At 37.4% G+C, this 4,619-nt stretch overlaps 1 non-coding gene across 1 annotated transcript; it reads right to left on the minus strand.

Annotated features, from left to right (window-relative positions):
• Positions 1 to 1,737: 1,737 nt before the first annotated feature.
• Positions 1,738 to 1,844, minus strand: LOC124886759. Its single transcript, XR_007044170.1, has one exon. It is a non-coding gene; the product is annotated as a small nucleolar RNA R71 (small nucleolar RNA).
• Positions 1,845 to 4,619: the final 2,775 nt, after the last annotated feature.

Genomic DNA, 4,619 nt, shown 5'->3' on the forward strand with positions numbered 1-4,619 from the left:
CAGGACTCATGTGTTCAAATTTAACTTTTTGGCTCACCAAACACTTGGTCACAAAATTTGCCACATCCCTTTTCATATCACTCCACCAACAAATCTCCTTGAGATCATGATACATTTTTGTCGAATCAGGATGAACAAAATAACATGATTTATGGGCCTCATCCAAAATCCTTTATCACAACCTATCAATGTTAGGAACATATAACAACCCTTGGTACCTCAAGGTACCATCAATACTGATCGAAAACACCATCACCTTTTGCTCACCAACATCCCTCTTGATTTTCATTAATATAGGAACTAGCATTAGCTTCTCCGTATCTCTTTACCAAGAGATGTCCAAACCACTTCTTGAACAATCATATCACCATTCTCGTAGTCTAGAAGAGGGACCCCAAGATTAGGCAAGAGGTGAATATCCTTCACCAAATCCCATCTATGTTTATCCACATAAGCCTAACTACCTATGAATAACCTGCTAAGAGCATCAACAATAATGTTATCTTTACCTAGGTGGTTGTGAAGACTCATATCATATTCCTTAAGAAGCTCCAACCATCTTATCTACCTTAGATTAAGCTCCTTCAAAGTGAATACTTAAAGTTGACTCTTATGATTGAAAAGTATGTGGATGTGCACTCCATATAAATAATGCCTCCATATTTTCAAAGAAAAAACCACCACTAAAAGCCTTAAGTCTTGAGTAGGATATTTCCTCTCATGCGCCTTCCACTACCCAAAGGCATAGGAAATTACCTTTCCATGTTGCATTAAAACACAACCAAGTCCCACCTAGTACACATAAAAATAAACCAAAAACCCCTTATTACCTTCAGGCAATATCAGGATCGGACCGAATTTAGTTTATCCTTAAGATTCTTGAAACTCCCCTTATAAGCATCTGACCAAGAAAACTTTACCTTCTTCTGTATCAACTTAGTCAATGGGGCAGTTATTGATCTTGGGCGTATTTGTATGTCAAAACACCGCTAGTTATCCATATTTGGACTTGTTTTTAGTATAAAAATTATGTTAATTATATAGTGCGATCACGTGCACTTGCGTGTTCATCTGAATCGCAACAGGTTTTTGGCATCGTTGTCGGGGACTAATATAATTAGTGAATTGCTAAATTTTTTATTTTTGATATTAAGTTTAAGTGTTAACAACTTGATCTTAGCAGCTGAATTTTTGTAGGTTTAGCTTAATCCAAGACTGGCAAGAGACAAAGAGTTGGTAGAGCCTTTTGCTGAACCAGAACAGATCTTTCAACAAAGGCGAAGAATGGCTGAACAAAGAAATAAACCAGTCAATACGAATGCCAAAAATGTCCCACCTTTGGTTATTCTAGTTATTCCTGCTCAACCAGCTGCTAGACCTATTCGTGAGGTGGAAATCCTATTCACGAACCATGTGATGAATAGTATTTGCAAGACCAAACTAGGAGGTCGATATGAATTAAAGCAGAATACGGTGCAATTTCTGAATTTAGCTGGGTAATATCATGGCCTTTCACACGAAGATCTATGGCAGTACATATAGACCTTTCTGGAAATAAGTGATAGTTATATTCCTTAAGGGGTAAGTTCTGATCATGTCAAATTTACACTCTTTCCTTTCTCTCTAGTGAGGGAAGAAAAAAGGTGGTTACATGATGAACCACCGCTATCCACCAATTTATAGGAAGATGTAGCTTTGAAGTTTCTTATTCAATTATTTTCATTTAGGAAGACTGCACGCTTGAGGAGTGAGATCTTGAGTTTCAAACAAAAAGAAGGAGAGAATCTCTACCAAACTTGGGAAAGATTTAAGGGTATGCTCAAAAATTTCCCTCACCATCATTAGTGCAATGATGTTCTTGTTCATAATTTCATTGAGGGAGTGGAGCCATATACGAAGATTCTCTTAGATTCAGAAGCAGGTGGATAGGATCTTCAGAAGATGTATAAAGAATTGTACACACTGCTGAATTAGATTTCATAAGGGAATACTGACTGGCATGCAAATTCAAGAAGTACTCCTAAAAAGATTGCAAGGGTATTAGAAGTAGATCAGTTCACCTCATTACAAGCACAGATTGCAGCCATGCAAAATCATATGATTAGATAGCTTAATAACATAAAGTTGGGAGTTACACAAATAGCAGCCATAGCTAATGTAGTCTAAATGGAGAATTCTTGGTTTGAGGTTTGTGGAAGTGGTGAGCATGCAGTAGACGCTTGTATGGCTAATTTAGATTCTGCCAGCTACGTGGGAAATACAAATCATCAAGGATAACAAAATTCTAGTAACACGTATAACCCCAATAGAGGAACCACCCCAATTTCTCAAGGGGTGGAAATCAGGCTTAGAATGCAAATCAGTATAAGGTACAAGTGCAACCAAATTAGTAGACGACTCAGAAAAATCAGGTAGCTGCTCAAACTAGTAATATGGAGGAGTTTATGAAGTAGTTTATGGCTCAAAAAGCATAGTTTTCTACAGAAATAAAGACTCAACAGGCATAGTTTGTAGTTGAGTTAAAGAGTCAACAATTACTTATGAGAAATCTAGAGTTGCTGTTGGGTCAAATTGCAAGGGCATAAAATACAAGACCTCAAGGAGCATTACCTAGCGATACCGAGATAGATCCCAAGTAGGTGAATATAGTTACAACAAGGAGTGGGCTATAAACTAAGGAGACATTTTAGGAGCAGGTTAGTCCTACAATCAATATGGAGGGTGCTAAATACAATGCAGAGAAAGAAGTCAAGGAAAATGTGGCAAGTGAAGATATTCATGTGGAGAAGAAGAATCTTCCGTTACCCTTTCCTCAAAGGGAAAGAAAGCATCAAGAGGAGGCAAGTTATAAGAAAATCTTAGATCTTCTGAAGCAGGTTCAAGTAAATGTTCCTCTAGTTGGAATTTTATAGAGTGTGCCAAAATATGCAAAATAATTTAAGGATATAGTTGTGAATAAGAATCGGTTGACCGGTTATGCTACAGTTACACTTACTTAAGAGTGCACATCAGAGATTCAACATAAATTACCCACGAAGCTTAAGGATCCAGGTAGCTTTACCTTGTAGATTACCATTGGAAAAACCATTAGTGCACGTGGGTTGTGTGATTTAAGGGATAGCATTAACCTAAGACCCACATTATGGTACCGGAAGATGGGTCTTGGGAGTCCCAAACCCACTACTATTATTTTACAATTGGTAGATCGATCAGTTATTAAGTGTGATGGTATTATCGAGAAACTCTTGGTGCAAGTGGGACCCTTAATCTCTCCAGTGAATTTTGTAATTCTTGACTTTCAGGCTGATCTTGTTGTTCTATTTATTTTGTGATGACCCTTCTTAGCAATGGAAAAGTCACTAATTAATGTAGCAGCAGGGAAAATGACAATGCAAGCATATAATAAAGTAGAAGTTTTTAATGTGTACAAGGTGCTGAAACTGCTAGTTATATATAAGGAGTTGTCATCTGTATCAGTTATTGACCTTTCTTCAGATTGGCTTCTGTTGTTGGTTGATTATCTATTAAAGTGATCTTTGATGAGTCATGATCTTTACAGAGATGTGGAAGCATTGAAATTGGTCCAGATTATCAATTTGGTAGTGATTGAGATGAAGAAAGTGTCTTTCGAGCCATTAAATTGGCCAATTGGTCCATCACCCAAAGCCTCAATTAAAGAAGCTCCTCAATTGGAACTTAAGGTTCCCCCTCCTTATTTATAATATGTTTTTCTTGGTGGTCAAGATACTTTTCCTTTTATTTTGTCTGCAAGATTATCAGATGTACAGGTGAAGAAAGCCATAACATTTCTAAAGAGGAAAAGAAAGGCGATTGGTTGGCAAATGTCCAATATTACAGGACTTAATCTAGCATTTTGCATGCATAACATATATATGAAAGAGGCTTATAGACCGAGAGTGCAGCAAGAAAGAGGGTTGAATCCTGTGATGAAGGAGGTGGTCAAAAAAAAGTGATTAAGTGGTTAGATAGTGGTATTGTCTACCCTATTTCTGATAGCAAATGGGTAAGTATAGTGCACTGTGTACCGAGAAAAGAAGGAATGACCGTGGTAACTAATGATGATAATGATTTGATCCCCACATGCATAGTGACCAGTTGGAGGATCTGTACTGACTATTGGATATTGAATGAAGCGACTCATAAAGATCTATCCTATTCCTTTCATTGATCAAATGCTGGATAGATTGGTGGGACAAGAGTATTATTGTTTTATGGATGGGTACTCCAGCTAAAATCAGATTATTATAGCACCAGAAGACCAAGAGAAGACCACTTTTACTTGTCCCTACGGCACATATGCATTTAGATGCATGCCCTTCGGCCTATGCAATGCACCTACTATATTTCAGAAATGTATGATGGCGATATTCTCCGACATGTTTGAAGAATTTATGGAGGTATTCATGGATGATTACTCTATGTAGGTTAATTTTTTTGAAAAGTGCTTTTTGAATCTTAACAGAGTCCTAGCTCGATGCGAAAAGACAAACTTGGTGCTAAATTGGGAAAAGTCCAGCTTTATGGTTAAGGAAGGAATCTTCCTAGGCCATAAAGGGTCATCTAAAGGACTCAAATTAGATAAGGAAAAGGTTGAAGGG

Source organism: Capsicum annuum, chromosome 8 (assembly GCF_002878395.1).
Source record: "Capsicum annuum cultivar UCD-10X-F1 chromosome 8, UCD10Xv1.1, whole genome shotgun sequence".
Taxonomy (NCBI): domain Eukaryota; kingdom Viridiplantae; phylum Streptophyta; class Magnoliopsida; order Solanales; family Solanaceae; genus Capsicum; species Capsicum annuum.